Source organism: Xyrauchen texanus, chromosome 31 (assembly GCF_025860055.1).
Source record: "Xyrauchen texanus isolate HMW12.3.18 chromosome 31, RBS_HiC_50CHRs, whole genome shotgun sequence".
NCBI lineage: Eukaryota > Metazoa > Chordata > Actinopteri > Cypriniformes > Catostomidae > Xyrauchen > Xyrauchen texanus.
The window spans coordinates 23,070,219-23,097,023 of record NC_068306.1 but is presented as its reverse complement, the minus strand read 5'-3'; the positions used below and the strand labels follow the sequence as shown (position 1 = coordinate 23,097,023).

Here is a 26,805-nt window from a genome sequence, read left to right as displayed (position 1 = left end):
GAACAAAAAGACATATCCGAAATGTCATATTAGCAGGTAAGTAGCACATCTTACGCTTATGTTTTGAAGAGTGGCTTTGTTACCAGCATAAAGTAAAAACAAATTTTCCCATTGTCCTTCCACGAAAATATAGCACTGCAGTAGAGCTGTTGAAAAAAGTTGTTTCAGCGATGCATTGCAATTCTTACTCCAACGATTCTGAATCAGTTTAAATCACGGCAGAGCAGTGGTGTGCGCCAAAGACAGATGTGGAGACAAAGATGTGATATAAATTCATACACTAAAGTCAAGTTCACAAACACGACTGTTTGCAGACCAGCTGTATCAAACACATGTCTATTTGTGCCAGAATGAAACTACGATCCCGAAATTGTTTCAAAAACACACGCACATCACAATGGGAGAGTTTATTCGTGATAAGAAGCCAACAAACAACATGTACGGATTTGCACACAATGGGGGAAAACACAGAAGAAAATAATGACGATGCAGCGGTTCGGGAGATGTTGGTGATGTTTTCATTTAATTATTTTCTCCCCCCACACACCTGATGATAAATGTTTTATCTTCTACTCACAGAGCAAACAGATGCATACAGGATGCTAGATACATTTATGAAGCAACAACTGCGCTATTTAAACCGCTTTACTATCACCTGTGCAGGTGAGGAGAAGCTGACAGCTGCACTCTCATAGAAGCAGATATATCTCTCATCCTGGACCAGCAACCATTTGTGCTTAAAAATGAAAATGAATAGCATGCATAGATTAACTTTAAATAATAATGAAATGCTATTAAAAGATTTGCAATGTTTAAAAATAATAATCTAATCAGTTGTAGTAGTAGTGTTCAGTGTGTTTTGATTGATTGCTTTTTAAGAGATTTGTTTTATAAGGTTCTAAAGAAAGAAACTGAACTATAGAAGCATTTATTTAATCTTGTGGATGTTCCATGTTTTGTTCACAGCTCATACTGAATGTAAAAGGCCAGTATATGTTATGTGACTCGTTCTGATTTTTAAACAGCTGTTAAATAAAAAGCTGAAAGGAAAAAAACTGTGTAAAATATAAATTTTGAAGAAACCGAAAAGGAAAGAAATTGAAGGACAAGATGCATCGAGAATGGTTTTATAATCGAATTGCTACCCTTTGAATCGAATTGTGAGGCCAGTGAAGATTCACACCTACACTGCAGTACCACAAATCATAATAAAATGCACCATTAGAGTGGTTAACGCTATCTAACGAACTACCATGCCAAGCGAGATACCTGGCTAACTATCCAATAAAATATCTAATCTGTCGAGCAGGAAAAAGTTCATCTCTGGGTTGATTTTAAATTCACCTCTGAAAAGACAGGCCGATGTTGATTTGTGTTTTATTACGGGCTCTGTCACTTTCCCTGTTTTCTTGCAGACTCTTCAAGGTTAGAGGTTTCTTTATTTTGAAAACGGATGATTCCCCAGAGGGTTGCCTTATTTAATGATCCATGACCAATGATGCTCCTGTGTTGTGGGGACAAGCTTTCAGCTTCAAACTACTACCACACCTATCACCACTGATATACACATGCTGTATGTTATTTTTTTTTATTTATGAATATGACGTAAACCTTCACGGACGAATGGCGGAAGTATGCAATTTCCCGCCAAATCCATCCCAACAGCTCTAAAATAGGGCAAAAACATGGTTTGGAAAAAAAGTGTTTGTGTATTTGCTCATTAATGAAATTGTTCATTTGTAAAAAATATTTACATAGCATTAATGTTGTCAGAGAATATTGTGCTGAAAGATTTGCATCAAGAATGTGCCAAGCGATTTTAGTATTACCTTACTGCTCTTACTATTTTTGCTATAGATTTACAGTATATGGCAGAGGTAGTAAGAGTAGTAAGGGTAGTATACCATTCTGTACTCAGCCTCTGTGTAAATTTAGAATCTGAAAGAATTGTCTGCAGCTGAACCTAGGGATGCAGTAAGCTGAATTAGACAGCAGGGAGCACTGCTGTGCCTTTGGTCTGGCTAGCACTTGAAAACAGTCATATGGACATGTGCCAAAGACTGAAATAATGGTCTGTTATTGCTGCAGCAGTCAAGCTGTTACAGAAACACTGCAACATCTGCCTGAAAAGATGAACAAAGCTCCTGTATCTCTGTTGCGATGCACTAATACAGTGGATGAAATGGATAAATCAACGGATGAAATTCCACCCTAATGGTACATATGCCTTTACCTGTTAGTGTTTTTTTAATCATGCAGATATGTGACTTGCCATAGATTTCTTTTCATCATTAGATGAGTTAATTTTCATATGTTGTTTATCTGGCTCACTTTTATCTGACCATGCACATCTCTCCATGTCAGTCTGAGCACCATATGGACTGTCTGCACCCCCAAAAAAAAGAAACTTTGGATCGTTTCTGAAGCTCCATGGACACCAATCAAAGCGAAGCAAATTGTCCTCAGCATGACGAAACACCTGTTCGCTGTTTTACACAGAATTTTGCACTTAGATCACATGTAAGCATTGGTGGATCCATCAGTCTGACGTTTGCAAGACATTAACACAACCAGCTTTTCTCAAACTGACAGCTCAGTGGGATTTCTTGACAGACTCCCCTTGTAGTGTCTTCTTCAAATGCTCATGAGAACCCACGTATAGTATGAGCGATTTTAAAGCAATAGTTCTGAAGACCTCTCTCAGGGATTTGCTGAGTAATGTTTTGCCCAGTTTGGAAATAACATTAAAACACTATCACAGAATACCAAGGAATGTAAACGGATGTTACTTAATTGCAGTTTATTTGGGATATATACCCTCTAATTATTGGAGTGAATTTTTGATCCCTTTTATTTCCTGTCTGAAACTCCCTCTTGCCCTCTCCTCTGTTCTTAACCTTTAATATGATTGATTATGCTGTTTCAGCCTATTAACATGTAAAGTTCAGGACCATTTTTGGATTGACAGAGGGTTGTACGTATAGACGGAGCTTTATTGACCGACTATTGATGTGTGCCTGTGCTGATGAACTGACCTCTAGACTGCACATGCATCCTCATCCGGAGATGAGTGAAAGAGTCATCATAAATTCTGAAAAGAGTTTATTGAAGCATGTCTTTAAGGAGAAAGATTAATTACTCTCAGACTGGGAAAAGATTGTTCTGGTTTCTCAGGAATAATATAGAAAATGTGTGGCTTGTTTGGATTTTAAGCCATTTTTTTTCCCCTCACTTTTTTATTTTAGAATAAAAAGTAGAAGTTCACCTCCCCCAACAAACTCCTAATCACACAGTCTGGAAATACAATCAAGGATTTTCATTGGTAGCAGTTTTTGATATTGAAATAGCCTTTTTGGTGTTTGTGTGTGTGTAGCTTGTACATTCACATTCATAGACCACCTCCCTCTATTGGAGGGTATGAGTGCCATTGCATGCCTGCCTTGCAGTGTTTGTGTCAGTCTGATGAATAATAAACATGACATTTATTACACATTATTTATAAAGCGCCTGGCTATTCATCAAAGTTCTTGCAGTTGCACTTGGTGGATTATTCCAAGTGCTGAAGACATTTAACATTTTTGTTTTTTTGTTTTTAATACCATTTTTAGATATAGAGTTTCTAAGTAAACTTGCATAATTCTATTCAGAGATGCTGGAATCAGCTCATTATAGAGCTAGCATACTGAAAAGGTTCATTCACTTTATCTGTTTCCTTATTCTTTGAATGGATTCTGTGTCAAAATACAGCATCATCACCATTCATTCAACCCCTCTGGTCACTCTGCTGTCATTTGATTTGCATTCTTGAGAATATGAATGCATTAGCGTGTGTGTGTGTGTGTGTGTGTGTGTGTGTGTGTGTGTGTGTCTGAGCATGTCACACCATCTAATGGAGCATTTCTGCGCCTCTGTAAGATATGTACTGTATATTTAGATTTTAGCTTTGAGTTTGTTAAATGAATGTTACAAAAGTCTGGGTGCTTCAAAATGAGATATAGAAAATTAGTCATATTTATTGTGTTGTTCTTGTTGATTTACATGCAAAAAAAAACATAGTGCGTATCATTAAAAAAAATCAATCGAATGGTATTGCTCCATTTAATAAATCTGTTCTTTTTAATGGATCTGTTACACTGATTGGCGAATCAGACTGAATTGAAGACAGGAGTTATTGGTCTGAATCATGGATTGAATCCGTCCGACAGCTCACTCCGTTACTGTTCTTGCTATTATTACTTACTGAATGAACTGCAGGTTATTATGTAGACTTGCATTATACTTGCAGTACATAGACTTAAAATTAGATGAGAACCCTTACTTGTTAATAGTGATTTTGATTCTGAGACTGAGTCTTTTTAATCCATTTACCAAAAACATTTGTTCACATTCGTTCTAGGGATGGGCATTCATCAATAATTTGGTATTCGAATATTTAAGCTCATACATTTTTTGTAGTCAAAGGATATTTATGACTACCATTAAAAAAAACAAGCTTCTAATTATTATCAAAACAAGCTTATATTATGTCCTGTTGTTGTTGTTGTTATATTTAAACAAGCAATGTGTGAAAACAAAAAAGAATAGAATGAAAGCATTTAAGCTGTAGTAGACAATGAAGTAGACTGACGCAGTTAACGTACAGGACAAGTATAAACACTCCCCACATAATAGTTATCATGTTTATATTGTATCTCATGTCATGTTTTTTTGAGAAAAACAAGCATATCATGTGCTCCGTAAACTATACTCATTTATACACACTAGTTTAAATGATGGAATGTCCCTTACCTCAGCTAGCATAGTCTTTCTTGGATACCATGTTTGTTGTTTACAGAAGCGTTGTGGGGATTACATTGCTACGGGGACGCTGCTTTCTGACAAGCTGCACATATACAAGAGTAAAGGGTACTTTGTCTTGTATATGTGCAGCTTTCTCACAGTAAGCCACATTCTCACAATAACCTGCTTTTCTGGTGTCCATCTGAATGTACTGACGTATCTGAACCGTTTGCTCAACAAATGTGATCAACTTGTTTCCTCACTCAACAGCCCCACCCAGTGCATTCTGTTATAACTGCCAGTTTTAGTTTGTGTGTTCAGGATTTAACATGCGTCTCACTGTATACATGGCCAGCAAAGCAAAACTTTTTAAAATTAGAATAGTATTTTTACTATTTGAATAATTATTGCTGAACGAATATTCGACTACTCATGCAGATCCCTAATTCATTCATTCATTGAACATTCCTGCACATTATGCCTTTTCACTTTTACATGGATCCAGATTACCATCTTGTAAATTTTTGATGAGTCATTCACAACTAGAACAAGTCAAAGTATTCTTTATTGAAATTTTTGTGTCTACAAATCTACTAGGGGACTTCAGCTCTAAAGAGTTAAAGCAACATAAGTGGTTCCCCACAAATGACGACAAAGCATATCTATCTTTTTGTCAATTGTGGACTACAACTTATTAAGCTCTCTCGCTCTCTCTCTCTCTCTCTCTCTCTCTCTCTCTCTATATATATATATATATAAAACTATCCTAGCCTAAAGAAAATTGAGTTTCAATAACATACGTATGTCCTTGCAATGTGTGGACATCAGATGGTTTTATTTATAATTCATTCAGCCCCTTTTCTTGTTGAACAAGATGCTGCCTCTGCTTGTTCAGTCAGTCAGCAGACCTTATTTCATGAACAAGATGACTGATTCATTCAGTTCGTTCACAATAAAGTGTAACAGTACATTTCAGTTTGTTAATAAACGAGATGTCTCAACTCGTTCCAACTTGACTAATTGAGTAAGGGGTGTATTCATTCAGTGGATCAAGCCAAAAATATGCTCCTTCACTGCCCACACTTGAATACTAATGGCTCATGCTTTAGTCAGTCTTTAAAAGTATGACCAAGCCATACAAATGTAATTTTCATGTCTAAAAATGTTCAAAGACACTTAAAAATTGTTTAAACACCATAACAGTTTCACCACAAATGGCACTTCTTATTTTTTGTCAAATTATTATTTTTTAATATTTTGTCAAATGCTGGGCTTAATTTTGACCATGAGTTCAGGAAAAGCCCAAACCAGTGTTCCACTGTGTGCCAAAGCACAATTCCATTCAAGATTCATGTCATTTTAACTGTTTGGTCTTCTAACTTTTTGACACATTCAAAAATTGGGGATTAAGTTTTGTGTTTACCTATAAACTTGTCTTTGTGTATTTCACCCCTTTCTCTCCTTGTTGAACACAATTGAACGCACTGAACTAATGGCATGCCTCCTCTCGTTCAGTCGGTCAGCAGATCTTTGTTCATGAAAGAGATGACTGAGTGATTAATTAATTTCATTTGCAAACGAGTAAAGTAGTACATTCAGTTTGCTCATGAACGAGATGTCTCCTCTCGTTAGTCTCAAACAACTGACTCCAACCGGTTCAGTGAATGAGTGTAGTTGGTTATCGGTTGAAACAAATGAAATGCTCCGCAACCCACATTAGAATGCTATAATCAGTCTTTACAAGCAAGAATTGAACAGAACTATCATTACTTTTTAGAATTGAATAAAATATTTATTTGTAGTAAACATATCTCTCACCTCATCCACCATTTTGTATTTTGCCCCTTGCTGCGAAACCAAAGGAAAACATAAGTATGTGTGTTAAAGAAGCAATGGAACTTGAAAGTGAGCAAGAGCGTGATAAAGAGAGAAAGAGTGAGCTGAAATCTCTCCTCCATCTGTTCTTTCATATGGACGAGGGAAATGGAGAAGATGGCCACGTTTGCAGATTTCACAGCGGAAGCATTAAAACCTCATTTGAGCTTTTGACATGTTCCCTCAGACAGTTGAAGCTCCTCTCAATCTCATTTCCTATTGCTGAGTAGAGCAGCTTTTCATGGGACCTCATCCTCTTAAGAGCAGCGGGATGTATTCCTCTGTTCTCTCATTCTTAGCTCTATCTTTTAATGTCAAAGAAAGTTCTCCCTGGCTCTTTTAATTGTCTAATTACATTTGAAGCGTGGCAGAAGTATTGTGAAACTGTGGAAGACGAAATGGCCTGTCGTCTTTATGTTTAATCATAATGGCTGTATGTCACTAAAATGGAAATGTCATGTGTGATAATGTTGCCCATTCTTCATGTTCATGATAATGTTGCCCATTCTTCATGTTCATGATAATGTTGCCCATTCTTTATGGGAAAGACACTATTTGATTTGACTTGACTTGAACTGACCTTTTAGCAGACATTCACCAGTGGTTTCAGCAGTAGCCATTAAGAATATTAACTACATGCTACAGAGTTATGAGATGTCTCCTGCTTGTCCTTGTTAATAAAACATATGGTTGTGTTGTTCTATTTGACTTTTTGAATCCATCGTCATTTTCTGAATTTCTTTTTCTCTGACCTCAGTGACTCTCAGTGTTTTTGACTCTTAAGCAGACACATTCCCTCACAGTTGTCAGTTTTATTCAGTTCTCATTGCTGATCCCACAACAGGAAGCATATTGTAATCTGTCGTTCTTGTACTGTAAGTGCTTGAGCAAAAATACAAGATTCACATTTCTGTCTTAACTCTCAAAGCTCATGGCCCTGTTTTCTTCCATTACAAGTACCTCATTGTAACCATGATTTTTGCTTTATTAAGAAACTGAGGGATGATTTGAAAACATGCTGTTACTTGACCGTAAAATGAAAATTATTTCATAATTAAACATAATAGAAAATCACAGATCACTTTACACCATTTACTTATTTCTTACTGAATCATAAAGTTGGGGCAGGACTTGTTGAACAGCTTGTTCCATTTCTTAGCCAATAAGCACAGTCATACACACACACACACACAGGGGTGCCGCCAGAAATTCTGGGCCATATGGAAACCAAACTTTCTGGGCCCCCTACATTTTTTACAGATAAAATTTAACCCAATAAACATGCCCAGTATACTTTAAAAAAGATACTTGGCGCATTGCATAGTTAAAATGTCTAAAGATGAGTACAAAGCCTACAAAAACAAGAAAAAAATATAGAAATATGTACTTGTTTACATAAAAGGGAGAACATTTATTATCTCAAATCAAAATCAAATCAAATCACTTTATTGTCACACTACCATGTACACAAGTGCAACAGTAGGTGAAATTCTTGTGTGCAGTTCCGAGCAACATAGCAGTCATGACAGTGATGACATATACCAATTACAATAAACAACATACTTACACAAAACAATTTACATATCAAATGTACACATACTTACACAAAACAATTTACAAATCAGATGTACACATACTTACACAACACAATAATTATATACAATGCAGAATATAGAACAGAATATACAATACAATACAATAAGTGGGAGTATATGAAATATATATGTGTATATATATATATATAGCAGTTGTATTGAGGAGAATATGTTGACAGTCCAGTGTGAGATTATAGCTGAATAAAGTGCAGTGCTAATTATTGATCCTGATAGATCAAGAGTTCAACAGTCTGATTGCTTGGGGAAAAAGCTATCATGTAGTCGGCTGGTGCGGGTCCTGATGCTGCGATACCGCCTGCCTGATGGTAGCAGTGAGAACAGCCCATGACTTGGGTGACTGGAGTCTCTGATGATCCTCCGAGCTTTTTCACACACCGCCTGGTGTATATGTCCTGGAGGGAGGGAAGCTCACCTCCGATGATGTTCCTGGCAGTTCGCACCACCCTTTGCAGGGCTTTGCAGTTGTGCACGGTGCTATTGCCGTACCAGGCGGTGATGCAGCCAGTCAGGATGCTCTCTACAGTGCTGGTGTAGAACCGTGTGAGGATGTGGTGGTTCATTCCAAACTTCCTCAGCCGTCTCAGGAAGAAGAGGCGCTAGTGAGCCTTCTTCACAACGGCCTCAGTGTGGACCGGACCATGTGAGTTCCTCAGTAATGTGGACACCGAGGAACTTGAAGCTGCTGACTCTCTCCACCGGTGCTCCATTGATGGTGATGGGGCTGTGTTCTCCGTCTTTCTTCCTGAAGTCCACAACAAGCTCCTTGGTTTTACTGACGTTGAGGGAGAGGTTGTGCTCCTGACACCAGCGTGTCAGAGTGTGCACCTCCTCTCTGTAGGCTCTTTCATCATTGTCAGTGATCAGACCTACCACCGTCGTATCGTCAGCAAACTTAATGATGGCATTGGAGCTATGTGTTGCCACACAGTCATGTGTGTACAGGGAATACAGGAGTGGGCTGAGAACACAGCCCTGCGGGGCTCCAGTGTTGAGGGTCAGTGATGAGGAGGTGTTGCTGCCCATTCTAACCACCTGACGTCTGCCTGACAGGAAATCCAGGATCCAGCTGCACAGCGAGCTGTTTAAGCCCAGAGCCCGGAGTTTCTCATCAAGCTTGGAGGGCACTATGGTGTTGAATGCTGAGCTATAGTCTACAAACAGCATTCTCACATATGTGTTCCTTTTTTCCAGGTGGGAGAGAGCAGTGTGTATTGTAGATGCAATGGCATCATCAGTGGAGCGGTTGTTGCGGTAGGCAAACTGCAATGGGTCCAAAGAGGGGGGCAGAACAGAGCAGATGTGATCTCTGATTAACCTTTCAAAGCATTTGCTGATGATGGGGGTCAGAGCAACAGGACGCCAGTCATTTAAGCATGTGATTATAGCTTGCTTCGGTACAGGCACAATGGTTGATGTTTTGAAGCATGTGGGGACTACAGACAGGGAGAGGGACAGATTGAAAATGTCCGTAAAAACACCAGCCAGTTGATTCGTGCACGCTCTGATGACGCGGCCCGGAATGCCGTCTGGACCCGCGGCTTTACGGATGTTCACCCGTCGGAATGATCGGGTTACATCCACAACAGAGACGGAGAGTGAATCAACCTCTGTAGCGTCAGTCGCGAGTGCACTCTCCGCGAGGGCGGTGTTACTGTCCTCAAAGCGAGCATAAAATGTATTAAGTTCGTCCGGGAGAGATGCAGCGGTGTTCATGGCGGAGACTTTATTCCGCTTGTAGTCCGTGATGGTGTTAATTCCCTGCCACATACTTCTGGAGTCAGTGGTGTTGAACTGACTTTCAAGTTTGTGCCTGTACTGGCATTTAGCTGCACTGATAGTGTTACGGAGGGCATAACTGGCTTGTTTACGCTCCTCCGTGTTAGGAGAATTAAAAGCGGAGGTCCGCGCAGTGAGTGCCGCGCGAACATCGCCGTTAACCCATGGTTTCTGGTTGGGGTATATCCGTATAGTTTTGGTCGGAACAACGTCCTCTACGCACTTCCTGATGAAACACGTTACGCTGTCAGCGTAAACCTCGATGTCGTCATCAGAGGCGGACCGGAACATCTCCCAGTCCGCGTGATCAAAACAGTCTTGTAGCGCAGAGTCTGATTGGTCCGACCAGCACTGGATCGTTCTGAGGGTGGGTGCTTCCTCTCAATTGCAATTGCAAGCACAACAGAACATAATGTACACATATTGACATATACTTTACATGAACAAGCTTTAGCTAGGTCAAACTGCTCAATAAGGAAACATCAGCTAGAACTAACCCATAATTAAATCAGTCCAGGAATAAAACTAGCTAGGCCAAAAGGGCTCAAAATCAAGACACACCAGGAGTAATGCCAGGCCTAAACCAGTCCAGGACTAAACAAGTACTGAACCAGACATCAACTGTTTATTATCCAGGTCTAACAAAGTTATGTTCAACATCACTTTATAATGGCCCAGCGGCGTACCTTTCTGCTGGCAAAATCATGTATCAAATCATCAAAGTTCAGCTTTCTTGCCAGTTTGCTTTCAATGGATAGTATGGCAAGGTGACAAAGTCTATCCTGCAACATAGCAGACCTCAGATAATTTTTTATCAGTTTCAGCTTACTGAATGCTCTCTCGCCACCAGCAACGGTCACAGGCAGTGTGCAAAATATTCGCAAAACTATGCAGACCTGTCCAAAATACTCTGCAGCTGCATCTTGTAAATGCTGTTGAGCAGATCAATTGGTGACAGACACCCTGGGAAAGTGGTCCTATATACAGAGTTGAGGTGTCTGACTTCATCTTCAAATTCACAAGTCAGATCAGTGTTGTATTTTGAAATCAATAGGAGAATGAGGTGCAGACAATAAAGCTGACTCTGCATCTGTATAAGTCAAACACACACACACACACACACACACACACGTAATAATAACCATATTATTTTTATTGGCCTATTTAGTTTTCTTAATATAAAATATTAAAATATCTATTTTGTAAACTCCTTATAGCCAATGGTTACTACAGACACATTTTTTATTCAATTTTATATTATTTTTTCTGGGGCATTTTATTCACATTAAGAACGTCAAGTTTGACAGAATCGATCGTAGCAGCAGCGCTGTCACTTGACAGAACACACAACACACACACGGCAAACTGATTTTGTAATTTTTGAAGCGTGTAGATTACTTTTTGTTTTGTAAAGTTATCATCATGTGGCGAACACAGTAGATAAGACGTGTTTAGAGGCTTCAATCTTCGTGAAGTTTCGCGCTCAGGCTCACCTTGTTCGGCTGAGACGGGGACGGGGGACTGGGGACGTGGGGGAAGGAGGAAGTGGGTGTGCAGCAGCCGCTGAATCTGTGTCTATGAGACATGATAACCCCGGAGACGTTATTATTGTTGGATGTAAATCATAATTCAGTAATTATTTTACTAAGCTAGCTAGATAAAAGCAGGTCATGTAGCAACAAAAATAAGTAACTGAAAGTTTTGGAATACAGGAATAGGGCAAGCTACCTTTCTTTTTGAAAAACTGTGTGACAGACTGTCGACTTCGGCGTTCTCGGTCTTCTCTTTCCTTCTTTTCTTTCCGTTTTTGATGCCCTGACTTTTGATGTGACATGCCTGCGTGTGTCACTGTCTGCACTGCATCATAGCAAGTGCAATAAGCAAGAGACCCTACACTAGCCATCGTAGCTCGGACAGCGCAGGTGGAATGAACCATTGTGAGGGGGAGGGGTGTGACTGAAACAGTAAATACATTATTTGTTTTTAAAATATTAAATCTATGGTCAAAACGGACAAAATACACATTTAGTGCATGAGGGGCCCTAGCACATTTAATGTATGTATAAAAAAGAGAAAAGAAATAAGAAAAGAAAAAGGGGGTCTGCTCTTCTGGGCCCTAAATCAGCCTGGGCCCTTAGAATCGTCCTAACCTTCCACCCCTTTACTGGCGCCCTTGCACACACATGTCCACCATCCAGCTTTGCTGTTAGAGAGTACAACTGTACAGAAACGGAGTGATCTCAACCTAGTTCGGCCACTTTTCCACTGACATGAGATCCGAACAGTGATCAAAATGACCCTGCTACAAACAAAATCAGGGCAGGACCTGTTGTGCAAGTCATGAAGATGAATCAGAAACAAACAAATAAAACATTGCAACGTATCAATGTTTTGAATCACACTATGCTAAATATAAAGAGCAAACAAAACTTACTCGTGATGTACATCTGAAGAAACCTCTGTAAAACGACCGCATTAAATCTAAACTCCAGGCACTTTCATCGCGTCTAATTCCCGTGAGAGCGTTCCAATCAGAAGTGATAGTCCCCCCCCATTCCCTTCAAAGACAATTACCCTCCACTCTGAGGGCTTCAGGGGACTGAAAGGTGATAACGGTCCGTCACGACTTTTACAGTGATTATTATTGGACATTCTGTTAGTAAAGACCCCACATCATTGGTTGTGCTTTGATGTGCCCTGCGAAGCAATCATCAGCCCAGGTGAGAACACAGCCATGTGTGGTGAGCAGATTAATGGGGCGGGTGCCTTCTCGTTGTAGAACGCATTTGATTGGTCAAAGTTTCTCTACTACAGTTTGACATCATGACTTGACTGTGTCTTTCTAGCCAGAAGAGTGAGACTGAATATTTATTTTGTCAACCTTTAGTACACTGACATTTAGATGACCCTATAGCTAATAGATATGTACTAAAAGTAGCAATTTGATTTCACAGGGTCTTTAAAGTCTTTTTTGTGTTATGGCATCTGTTGCTATGGAGACATCTGTTCTGCCCAGAGTGCCTTAAGCACAGTTTGGGGATTACAGCCTTGACATGGTTTCAGACCCACAGTCAACACTCACTGTTATAACCCCCTTGTGTATGTGAGGCAACTGAAGCAGCCAAGGTTGATTGTGAACATAAATCGTCTTCACTGCTAATCTTAAGCAAAAGACAAGGATATTTACATAACACTGTTTAACTTCAGTGATTCAAGGCCTTTTCTTGTTTTCTTATTATACTGCTGTCTTTGTCTATTTCAAGCAAGGATGCAACCAAATATTCAAGAAATGTTAAAAATCCCTCACTCCTATAATTGGTCTCTGACCCTACTAGATCTATGCCTTGCCTCCACAGAACTATTCATTCCTATTCTAAATTCTCAGGATACAGGATAATTGGTCTAAATCCAAAGCATTGGCTCTGGCAGAAAGCTCAGGTGCATTCCAGTGGCCCAAACAGGGCATTAAGTATTTGTAATGAGGACACAGGTAGGTTGGGATCCATATGCGGTTCTTTATTGGAAAGGAAGAGCAAAAGTCATACAGGCAAGGTAGTGGACAGGCAGACAGGGAATATAACAGGCAGGCAATAGCGTAACTTGAACAGGCAGGGGTCTGGGCAGGCAGCAAACAATCGAGGTACGAGACAGGCAAGAGGTAACAAGGCAGGTAGCAAGCAGACAAGGTCTAAGAACAGGCTAGGTTGGCACACAGGTTAACTAGGGTATGAATACTGAGAATAACTTGCTTGGAAATGTCGCCGGGGCAAACAAGACTTCGCAATGAGGGAATACACAGTCACGATTAAGTAGGGCAGTGAAAACAAGGGACAGCTGTGGAGTAATCAGACCTAGGTATGCGGGTTAAAGGGAAATGTAGTCCTAAGGGTCAATACTCCGGTGAATCCGATCTCCGATGACTGAAGGAGGAGGCGCCTTCACCGGTGTTCGTGACAGTATTTGGGTATTTTATTCCCAGGAAATGTTTCTGATTTAGTTAGTTAATTTAATAATCTTATTAAATTAATTGTATTCCAAAATTCAACTACCTGCTAAAATCTCTCCCTATAGATGTCCCCCTTTCTTATTTCAAGCAATTTGATTGCTATGCTAAGTCTTTGTTTGAGGGGAAGGTTATAATTTTATATAATTTGATTCCCCATTTTCTGTTATTTTTAAATTGTTGTATGGAATTAATACAAATAAATAATAATAATAATAATAATTCCCTCACTCCCATGTTGTTCCAAACCTGTAATATTTTATTTTTCATGGGAAACATAAAATAAAATGTTAGGCAGAATGTTCATGCTGATCTTTTCTATGCAATGAAAGTGGTGGGTGACTTATGCTTCCACAAAGCACTGTAAACGTATCAACAGTAGTCCATATTACGTATTTGGTGTATGAAGCCAAATTATAGCTTTGTGGGAGGAACTGTCCAAAAATTCTCAGTCCTCACTGATAATCTTTACCTGTGCTTGAAATCTCAAATCTAATTTGTGCTTGTGCTATTCAAAAATGGAGGATCACCAGCTCTGCCAGTTTGGGAGACTTGCTAGATCAGCTCAAACCAGAAAACAACTTAGGCTGGTTTTAGTTGGGGAAATCATCAACAACTTTCCTTGTATGGACAACAGAAACTTGGACATTCTGCCTCCTTTTGTGTTTCATTGAAGAAAGAAAAAAATACATTGTTGGAATGACATGGGGGTCAGTGAATGAGTAAATTACAATTTCCATTATTGGGAAAATTGTTCCATTTATGAATCTGTCATTGAAAAACACATATTGTAATTAAAAACAGAGCCGAAAGACATCAGTCTTTCTCCTGTCTTGCCTTTTGTAGTGGCCTATTGACCGATTCTGTTTATACTATTGATGCTGTGAAGTAATTAGAAATTGTATCAAGCTGTGAAACTCATAATTACTAATTTCTCTCCCTCCTCTCTTACCCTCTGTTGTCCTCTCGGTGGAATGCCATCTGTCCTCTCTCAATCTCTCCTTCACTTCCTCCTCATCTTACCCTTTTAATTACCTGTCTGTAATCATACTGTCCCTTCTTCTCGCGGGCACTCTGCGCTCTGTTTTATTTTCATGTCTTTATTTGCAATCGTTTTGTCTTCATATAATCTGCTTACTGTATTGCCTGTGTGAGAAGTGCTGAGAATGATGGATATTCATAAGTCTAGGCCTACTGTCTCCATGTCTTCTCGCAGCCTCATGGGGCTCGCAAGATTTTAGCGTGTGCTTGTGTGTGAGTATGAATACGAGCCAAGAATGTGAAGGGTCGGTTGTTTGATCTCAGTGTGTGTTGGCAGCCTGTTTTCAATGATGCTTTACTCTGGAAACAGTAAGTTTGAGAGTGTGTATGTGAGTGGGTGTGTATCTGAAAGTGTTATGTTCTGAAATTTGGCAAGATTAGAGAGGGCTAAGGATGAATTGGATCACACTTCTGTGAAATTTGGGGACAGGATTATGGAAGCCTCCTGTTGGGCTGGATGTGTCTGTTATGGGTGTGCATGTGCGTGCGTGTGCACGTGTGTCAAGAAATGGCCTAGTAACTGGCAACCTGCTGTCTTTCTGCCTTCCCTCTTATCCCCCATAAACAAAAGTACATACCATAGTTAAAGTGGAAGTGTGTAATTTCTGTGCCACTAGCATCACCAAATGGAATGGCTAAAATTTATGACCGGTTTCAAACAGTATGCATTTCGTGGGCTGGGGCATCAGACATTAGATACAATTTACAAGTGCTGGCTAATGCTAAAAAAAATATAAAAAAATAAAATGCTAGTGCCTACATGAAAACGATGTCCATCCTGAGTGGTGTCCGGAGAATAGCATAGGTTTCCATAGACAATTGGTTGAGTTTTTGGGGTAGACCTGACCATCTAAAGAGAGACTGACTCCATCATCCTCTCCTCTCAAGTAATTTGGCTCATAATCAATATCAATAGTGATTAGTATTTGACTAACGGTCAGGTCAGGAAGCAGACAAACTTGCTATTTCAAATGTCTGCTAGCTTCCTTGAGACGTCACACAGGTCACATAAACTACAATGCATAGTGACCGTATCACCTACAGTAGATATCACATAGAGATGGTGTCTGTTCCCCGAACTAACACAAACCCCTCTCTAAATCATTTAGAAAAAGTTAAAACTTGAAAATATCTTTTTTTTTTTTAAGGTAAACATCTTATAAAGGTAAGGCTACTAAACATTTAAATATCTTTCAACCAAAGCACTAATTATAAATGAAATTATTACAGATCATAGTTTGGATGCGCTCTATTTTATTGAAACCTGGCTTAATCCGGATGAATATATTCGTTTAAATGTTTGCACTCCTCCAGGTTATTGTTCTAAACATGAGCCTTGCATGAAGGGTTAAGGAGGAGGTGTTGCTGCAATTTACAGTGAAGTTTTTGGTGTTACTCAGAGCAGGATATAAGTTTGTCTTTTGAACTAATAATGCTTAATGTGACCTCTTCAGATACAATAAAAAAATCTCTCATCTTTTGCCCTTGTTACAGTATATAGATCACCCGGGCCGTATTCTGATTTCCTTGGTGAATTTGCAAATTTTTTATCAGATCTAGTAGTTACTGTGGATAGAGCTTTAATAAATTATGAAAATGACACATTGGGATTAGCATTTATGATATTCTAAACTCTCTTGGAGTCAGACAAAATGTGACAGGACCAACTCCTCGCCATAATCTTATGCTAGATTTAATTCTGTCATATAGAGTTAATATTGATAGTATAGAATTTCTGCCGCAGAGCGATGACATCTCCAATCATTACATTGTATTTTGTATGCTGCGATCTGCTAATATTTCTCAATCTATACCACGCTATATTTCAGGTAGAACTATTTTTTCGACCACTAAAGATAGCTTTACTAATAATCTTCCAGATTTATCTCATATACTCAGTAAGCCAAAAAGTGTAGAAGAACTTGAATATCAGAAAATATAAATACAGTCTTCACTAGATAGAAAAAAATCTTCCCTTCAATTAAAGAAAAAATCCCGGACCATGGTCAGCATATTTTATTCTCATACTCATAAAAAAAAAACACAACAATCCTAGGCATTTATTCATTACTGTGGATAAATTGGTTAGGAATAAAGCCTAGACTGAAGCAGATATTCCGTCCCAAGATGATAGTAATGACTTCATGAATTTCTTTACTGAAATAAATGTAAGTATTCAGAAATAAAATTGGAATTATGCATTTTTTTCTGTCACAGTACCACAGAAAACAGTACCTCATAATTTTCCTCATGAGCAACTTTAATCGTTTTGCTGTTACAGGCCATGAAGAGCCAACAAAACTTATTGAAACATCAAAAGCCACCTATACCAACTAAGCTCTTAAAAGTGGTATCCCCTGTAATATCAGAACCTCTTCTTATTATTATTAACTCCTCACTATTCTTAGGACATGGCCCAAAGAAACTTTAAAATGGCAGTTATCAAACCGCTTAAGAAGCCACCGCTTGATCCTGGAGAATTGGCTAATGATAGACCAATTTCAAATGTCCAGTTTATGTCGAAAATGCTACAAAAGGTAGTGTCCTCCCAAATATGTACATTCCTCTAGAGAAATAGTATATATGAACAAGGTTCATTTAAATGACTTACAAATGCTCTTATCATATGATCGTTGATGCATTTCTCTTCTAGTGCTTTTAGATCTTAGTGCTGCCTTCAACACCACCATAGATAAAGACATTCTCTTGAATAGGCTTGAGAATTATGTTGGCATTTGTGGACTTGCATTAGCATGTTTAGGTCCTATATAGCAGACTGCTACTACTTTGTGTAAACGAGGAATTGTCAAATCAAACAAGATGGGAGTTATTATCAGGAATCGTGGAAACAGTTTCCACTGTTATGCCAACGATACCCAACTTTATTTGTTCAAAGCCCGACGAAATTTCACAATTCTCCAAATTAGCGGAATGTATCAATGAAATCAAAGATTAGATCTTAGATTAGATTAGACCTTCTACACAATTCAGACAAAACAGAGGTAATGATTAATAATAAATAAGCAGCTAAAATATAATTTGACTCTTGATTGATATATCGTTACATCGTTCGCTACAGCGAAGAACTTAGGTGTTATATTTGATCTGTAGAACAGCATTCTTCCACCTCAGAAATATTGCCAAGTTACGACACATGCTTTCTGTTGCTGATTCCAAAAAATTTATTAATGCGTACTTGACCTCAAGACTAGATTATTGTAATGCATTACTGGGAGGATGTCCTGCAAGTTCAATAAATAACCTTCAATTGGTTCAAAATGCAGCAGCCAGAGTGCTGACTAGAAAAAAGATATATGATCATATTAGCCCCATTTTATTATTGCTACATTTGGCTACCTGTTAAATTTCATATTAATGTAAAAATTGTGTTAACTACATACAAAGCTTTGAATGGTCTAGCTCCACATTAATTAAGCTATATTCCATCACATTAATTACGATTGCAAAATTCTGGCCTGTTAATGGTTCCTAGAATATCAGAATTCACAAAAGGAGGTAGATCATTTTCATATTTGGCTCAAGTGTAGCCTAAAGACTCTATTTAGCCAGGCATACACCTAATTTATCGATCAACTCACAATTAGGCTGCTTTATTTAGGTATGCCGGACTTCACGTGGACTTCTGAGGATGAACTGATGCCAACTCCAACCATAAACATGGGATACTTCATATGTCACTGCCTGAATCTTGGATTTAGGATAGACCTCACCGAAATGACCTGCTGGATGAACTGCGATGCAACTCACTGATCTATGTCTGCATCACATTGGTCTAATGATGGACTACACTTTTAAAAGTGAATACATAGACTATCAATTATTTGCCAACAAAAGCCTTCATCGGCCGACTAACAAAGGACAATGCATTAGTCTGAACTTCTTCAGTTAATCCAGGCTGAACTTCAAAGAAATTAATCTTATAATTTCGTAAATCGTAAAAAATCTTTGTATAAAGACTGGCCCTTAACACTTACTTGGTTTACTAATTTTAAGCCATGACCTGCACTTCACATTAATAACTACTTGGCATTATATTCATGCTGGTTAGTCAGAGGGGAACTGACCCCCACAGTGAGCCTGGTTTCTCCCAAGGTTATTTTTCTCCATTTAACTAACATTGTGTGTTGTTTTGTGTTCCTCGCCACATTTGCCTTCTGCTTGGTCACGGGTTCTTAATACAATTACTATTTATTTATGTTTATAGACATTTTACAATCTTATTTAATCAAACTACACAATGACGACTAAGACTATAGATATTACAGTTTCATATTCTGTTTATGCATTATTTTCTGTAAAGCTAATTTGAAACTATGTGTGTTGTGAAAAGCGCTATACAAATAAAAATGACTTGACAATTGAAACTTAGTATTGCAGAACATTTCATGATACTGTCTCTTTGAATTGCTTCTGTTGTATCCTTCATTATTTGTAAGTCACTTTGAATAAAAGCATCTGTTATGATGTACTGGCAGGTGAAGGCCAATAAGTGACGGAAGACGATGAATGGATTTCACAGGATGATTTATTTGTGCAAAAGTGAAAGTACAGAAAAATGTGCAAAATATCTACAGTGTTGGGGAAAACTTAACAAAAACAAAAATATACTAAATAAATATATACACCTGTACAAAATATATTTGGATGTACCATTTGCTCCTTGCCTTTTGGATAATACCATTTTCAAATTGGTAAACAAAATTAATGTATTACAATAGAAGAAAGAAAAACTACTTCATACATGCAACTTGTATTGACATACATTATCAGATGGTGAGGGGGTGGGGGAGTGCTGGTATTTTGTGCGCCGGTATTTGTTGCATGGAATACACTTGTGTAGTGGTGGTGCCTCACTATCGGGGCCCCTGAGAGCTATCCCCTCCCGCTGTGGGACAGTCATATTTTGTACTATTTGTTTTGCTTTATTTCTGTACTATAATTAAGTTTCTTTTAAAAAAATGTTTAGCCTCCCCTGAGATAATGCCCCTGCAAGGGTATCATACGTAACAAAAATAACAAAGTGCCATTAAGGTACACTCAGTTTATTTCTGACTCTGTTTTTTTTTTTTATTGGGACATCAAGTTGTACCTGTGAAGCTCTGAACAGTATAAAGTTCTCATGGATTAATGTATTCCATCTATTCTCTCAGGTGGGTTATGAGAACGCAGGCACTGTTGAGTTTCTGGTGGATAAACACTGTAAACATTACTTCATCGAGGTCAACTCCCGTCTGCAGGTGGAGCACACGGTTACCGAGGAGATCACAGAGTGAGTGTCTCTCTCTCTCATGCACAAAAATGCATCTTTTGTCAAGTTCTTAATTATTTGTAGTTTCTTAGCCTCACAAATGGATTTCTACACAAACTAGTGTATTTCATATACACCATTTTTCCTTTTTTTGACCAACTGATAGCCTTGCATTTAGATTCTGAGAATAATTTTTTGGCTAAATAACGGCTCTGCTAAATATTCATTGATATGTATGAGGACATTTTGTGTGGCCAAATGCAATGAAACTTTCATATCTGAGGGGCAATTTTCAGCTTGCCCTAAAACATTAATTAACGCTCAGAATTTGTATTGTTCTTTGACTGTTAAAATTTCAATGTGTAAAAAAAAAAACTTTATAATTAATGCAAGATATCATCCTCTTAGACGCTTTGAAACCTGTAAGATTCTCAGCAGACTCGTGTCTTTTAGAAAAGAGCTCGGGTAGAAGTGGGATTTGGAGAGGGAAGGGATATGGTGAACAGTGATTTGTTGTTATCCTCAACCCAGTGGCAAAACTGCACAAAGGCAAGGAGAGTGAAATGTGCAAGTTTAAATATAGAGCGGAAAAAGGTGATTTTTATTTTTCCTACTCAGACTGTTTTACTTTGCAACAGTGATGGGCATCTAAAAAAATACTCTTCCCACGTGTTTACATGCCAACACTTTTAAATGCAACAGTTCACTCAAAAATTTAGTTTTTTTGTCTTTATCTACCCACATTCACGTTGTTCCAAAACTGTGTGACTGACTTTGTGTGGAATACAAAAGCACATGTTATGCAGCATGATAACCTCATTCTCCTTTACTTTCACTGTCTGGAAAAAAGATGCAATAAATAAAGTGAATGGTGCAGGCTAACATATTGTCTACCATCTACTTTTGTGTTTTTGATGGAAAAAAGGAAGTCATGCTGGTTGAAGAACATGTGGGTGGGTGCAAAATATTTTTTTATTTTTGGTGAACTATTCCTTTAATATACTGACTGAATATGTTTATGTATGACACTTATGCTGAAAGGGGAAAAATATTTAAATATGGAGATATGTACTCATGCAGACTTTTCTGAATACAGGTGATTCTGACGTTTGTGGATGTAGCGAACTCGTAGCTTGACTGACTGTACCGACGTTCTAGGGCTCCATTTATTATAAATGTCCATCTTGTCGCATGAAATTGAAGCTGTCGCTCATAATTGGCATCGCATGGCAACCCAGCTGTGAGCCTTGGAAGCGCAACTGACTGAAATGAAGTTGATTTTTCCAGCCCCTCAGCCAGCAGTGGGGCTTGCATGCCAGGACCTTCACCAGCCGTAACCTTCAATTGCACATACTGAGTCACTACACACCAGTGGAGATTGCTTTAAGACAACACGGGAAGCACAGCATCCCTTAAAATTTCAATACAATTGCGCAATGACACGTTTATCAAATTGCATATAACCTCTCTATAATTCAGATAATTATGGTCCCTGTTCAGTATTTAAGGTAACAAAAGTGTGCAACAGCATACAACACTTTTGTGATGTTCATTCTGTTGATGTTATCTGCATGATTATGTCCGTCGGAGTTCGCGGACGCATGACCCATAGAGCCAGAGGCGTTTCCAGCATTGAAGGACATCCGGGGCTTAGCCCAGACCATTTTATTTTCACACTAGCAACCACTTCCCTGTAGTCCAAAGCTGGTGAGAGGGTATTCTTTGAGTTTTGCTCTGGCTGGGCCTGTTTCTACAGTTCCTAAATCTTCCACTCTAGTACTATCCTCAACATCCTCTCTCCTCCCTGAATCATCTGTGATGCAAAAGAACAGATACAGCACATAACTTATTGCAAATCAGCTTCAAACAACTAATTCATCAAGTGCTACATATTTCAAATTATAGACCAATACCATTGAAGAAAATGTATTGGGAAGATCAGATCAGTGGGATTGCCCTAAGATCTATCATGATTCTTGAATTTTCATGTAAATTAACATAAAGTCATCACAAAAGAGTTATATTATAGTGAGTAAAGTGAAGTAAAAACATTTTTTTTATATAAATAATTTATATTTTTTGACATAAATAGTCAAAATGATGTATAAGATCCTAAGTTAAAGCAATACATGAATAACTTTAGTCTAAGTTCATTGACACACCTTGGCATCAAACTGTATATAATTCTCCATGTTCATCTGTCAAAATCCTTTCATTAGGATCATTGGGATAAACAATGTTTCATTTTTAACTTTCTCTAAAGTAAAGTGACTGATTAATTGTTACCAGTTTCCATGCCTGATTCTGGCACATCTTTGCTACCCTCAAAGTGAATATTTACTACAAACTAATATCACAAAACAAGTCACACATACATTTTATGCTAATGCTTATTGGTTATCCTTAGAGAAAACAACACCTGATAAACAAGAATATTATGCTCCGAACGGGACTCGAACCGCGGTCTCCGGCACAAGAAGCTGATGCGCTAACCTGAAAGCCAGCCAGATGATGATCTTTAGATTTTAAGGACAAAAACAAATGTGAATTCTTACCCACTTTAAATTTTAGAAGCCTCCTTTGCTTAATTTTTGCTCTCTTTCCTGCTAACTGCTGTTAACTCGCCACTAAGTAACGTTTAGTTGATGTCAGCTCCTCCCCTACCTGCTGCATATTCAACAGAGAGGAAGAATCGGAGTCGCCCATAGGCTACCGGCAGCAAAGAAACTTATTCTATAGGCTAGATTATGCCTATGTCTATTTTTACAGGCTGTATGCAGTATGTGCAAAGCCAAAGCACAATGAAATAAGGCAACTTATGATTTCGGGGTTTACATAGGCTATTGTCCGGTTTCATATTTGTCAGTCAACTTTTCAAAATTCATTCGGGGCTACTCTCAAAACATTTGGGGCTGAAGCCCCGGCAAAATCGGTTGCCGCCGCCTCTGCATAGAGCCCCATTTAAGCTGTTCCAAAGGCCGTGCTTCAACGGGTGTCTATGGCAGAGGCGTGTCCCATTTGAGTTCAGTAGAGCATAAGATCAAGGTTTATTGGACAAGAGGCTCTAAACGTGTCATTTTTGGTCCCGCTCGGATGCTGGGCATTCAAAAGTACTATTTGCATACTATTTTTGTGATTCTTGATTGGACAGTGGGCTTTCAATCAATGTATTTTATACTGCCTGGAATCCCTGCTTCTTTACATGATAATTGGTCAAGCTCTCAAACGGGCTGAACCACATAACAAATGGCCCATCATTGAAACAATCATGTGATGTACGTGAGTGACAGCGTTTCTGATTAAAAGGCAATAGCTGTCATTCAGTGGGTGCAGAAGAAATTGATTGTGCAATTAATTTAGGGATTATAAATGTTCACTTTTGCCATTAGCAATGTATATGTTGTGAACAAAATTGCAAATATAAGGTTTTTGTGTTTTTGGTATTCTCTTTTCTTTGTGTAAGTTTACTAGTTAATATTTTTTAGAGATGTTTTCTTTTTTTTTTTTTTGGCAACATGGCTACTTTTGGGGTGAAATGGCAGAAACTAATGTTGTTGACTTAAATTTGAAATGGACCATTTCCTTATAAATAAATAAATAATATAGGAGAGCAGACATTTAAGTTACCTAACTAGACCAACCCAAAAACTTACTAAAAATAACATGAATAATATAAAACATGAAAAATATGCAAGTACACTTTTTCCTTTTTATTTTTTTAAGACCGACATCTGTGCTTCCCTCTTTTAAAAACCACCAGCCACCACTGCAACACACCCCACCTGCTCTGATCACATGCTGCTTTTAACACTGGTCCAGGATCAGGTCTTCACACCCAGTTTTGAAACTTGATCATTAACGCCTGTTAACCTTACACCAAATCTGATCGCAACATATATCTTTTCACTTTGTCAGATTCTGAATTTTCATTGTTCTAATTTCATTGTTCTAATTCATAATTTTATTGTCTCACAATTAAAAAAAATGGATAATCAAGGAAATTAAATCCAAAAATTAATTTTAAAATCTTTTTTTTTATATTTTTTTGTGCCAAAATGTCAGACCTGGGGCCTTATTTTTGTGGCCGCGAAGTGCAGCTCTACGCCACTATGCACTACATCTTATCCAATTTTGTGCCAGCGCAAAGTGCAATTGGGCGTGGATTGGTGTGTTTGCTCTATCTGTGGATGTCTGTGCGAAAACTGTGGATGTATTTTATGTAAATGAAGTGGTGCAAAGTGCAACAAAATGTACGAGATTTGTATAAAATTTAGAGGTCATGGTTTATTTTTCAATTATTATTATTATTATTAATATTGTTTATATTTACAATGTATGTATGAACTAGTAATTTTCCACCTGTTGTCGTGAAGTGATTAAGTCACTTCAAAAGTGGTGTGTGAGAGAACAGTTTTGGATTTGGGTAGGTTGTTTCATATAATTTATCAATGTTTTTTTTTCTTTATACTTTTAGTTTGAAGTGAAATATGAATTTAGAAATATTTTTGATTGTACTTTTTTGTGTTTCAATGAATTAATGTAATTTTTAAAGCAAATTCGACTGGATGAAGTGAAGTGCATGCTAAGAAATTATAAAAAATTATTAAAATGATCCCTTGATCCACAGCCTAACCTGGAAGGCCGATACAATCAATACTAGCCATGATTTGTGTGTCACTTGATCAATATGATTAATACATTTTAACGTAGCCTACATCCAAGTCCTGAACATAATTTTCCATGCGTATAAAAGGAGCATGTCACTGCCATACAAATATGCCTGACATTCATTAAGGATGCAGTTAATGCACTAAAGAGTCCATATTTATATTTTTCTTATTCTTTGCATACAGTCTATTTCCACTACCAACTATTTATGAATATGCTGTCTTTATGTCGCTGGTACTTGACAGGGAATAGACTATATAATTGGATGCTGATTGTGCAATAACCGGTGAAGAACCTCCCAAATAAATTGCACTTGACCCAGCCCGTTAACATTTTGCGCACAAAACTTCACCAAACCCACTTGTGCCTAGACTTGGCGCATGTTTTCATGAAAATACCAGAAAGGAAATATATGATAGGTGGCAAATTTTTTTTAAAATTAATTTATCGCTACATTTTTGTTTGGCAAAGTTATTCGTCTCAGTTTTAGCAGCGAGTTAGTGACAGTTGGCCGCATCAGATGCACAGCTGACATGCCTCGGCTGATGTCGTGGAGTAAAACTTCACGCGGCACTCACCCCACATATATGACTGGTTGATTTGATCTTAAGAAAACACAAGACATTTACTGTCACTCAGTCCTGTTAGTTCTATGACTCGGTTATAAGGTAGCGCAAACTGCACAGGCATCGGGATCCATTCTTTTTTCCCCTTTTCTTCCTAATTTGGAATTCCCAATACGCTCCCAAGTCCTTGTGGTGGCATAGTGACTTGCCTCAATCTGGGTGACGGAGGACGAATCTCAGTTGCCGCCACGTCTGAGACCATCAACCCACGCATCTTATCACATGGCTTGTTGAGGCTAGTGTGGGTAGAGTCACGTTGGGTTAACCTCCTCTTTGTCGCTATAATGTGGTTCGCTCTCGGTGGGGCACGTGGTGAGTTGTGCTTGGATGCCGTGGAGAATAGCGTAAAGCCTCCACATGCACTAAGTCTCCGCAGCACCCACATTATAACGACCACAAGGACGTTAACCCAACGTGACTCTACCCACCCTAGCTACTGGGCCAATTTGGTTGCTTAGGAGACCTGACTAAAGTCACTCAGCATTCTCTGGATTCGAACTCTCGACTCCAGGGGTGGTAGTCAGCGTCTTTACTCACTGAGCTCCCCAGGCCCTTGCGGAAAGAGAGACATTCTTTAAAAAAAATGCTGGTCTGAATGCCTATTTACACCAAAGGCCTGTTCAAAAAGGCGAACAGGACTCGAATCAAGACTCGATCGAAACTTTGCCTCCCAGTGGACTTATGTACACCGGGAATTTTAATCCATAGAGTAGGCTGTTTTATTTTTTGTTATTCTGCTTTTGTCTGCTGTCATGTCATTTGTCAGGAAGTGGTATTCCAGATAGACCACCGTCATATAAAAAGCCCATCCTAATCTCATGAACTTTTTTGCTAAATGAAAAACGTCATGCTACATTACAAGTTTCACTGCCATTTCCCAGTGAAATGTCCAGTGTGGGGCGCCGAAAGCAAGTGAAATGGTGAGGTAATCAGATGAGATTTAAGGTGAATATTACATTTTTAAATAGTTTTAATGAGTAAAATGTGTATCCCTAATCTAAATCATTTTAACCTAAACCAAATTGATAGTATTGTAAAAGCAAATGAGAGCTAAACAAACAGACATCCTTACCCTTAACTAACACCTTAACCTAATCAGTCATGTCCTAAAAGCAAATGAGAGGTAAGCAAATCAAACATCCATACCCTAAA

General features: G+C 38.4%; 1 pseudogene; it reads left to right on the top strand.

Annotated features, from left to right (window-relative positions):
• Positions 1-26,805, top strand: part of LOC127625331 (pyruvate carboxylase, mitochondrial-like) — a 196,459-nt pseudogene that overhangs the window by 28,266 nt on the left and 141,388 nt on the right.